Here is a 236-nt window from a genome sequence, read left to right as displayed (position 1 = left end):
GGGGTTTTTTGGCCGGGTTCGGCCCCGTTCGCCCTGTGCTTGGGTGTGCCGTTTGGGGGCTGTTTCCCCTTCCTCTTCCCGCCCGGGGCCCGGCTGGCCCTTTCACTAGGGGTTTTTTCCCTTCGCCCGTGGTTTACAAAGGTTGGGGCCCGCCCCTTTTTTTGCTTTCCAAGTTCTCCTCCTCCCCCTCTCCCCCCCCCCTCCCCCCCTTCTCCCCCCCTTTCACCCTTCCCCCC

The sequence above is a fragment of the Penaeus monodon genome, chromosome 20, assembly GCF_015228065.2.
Source record: "Penaeus monodon isolate SGIC_2016 chromosome 20, NSTDA_Pmon_1, whole genome shotgun sequence".
Lineage (NCBI taxonomy): Eukaryota > Metazoa > Arthropoda > Malacostraca > Decapoda > Penaeidae > Penaeus > Penaeus monodon.
Note: the sequence above shows the minus strand (reverse complement) of the source record.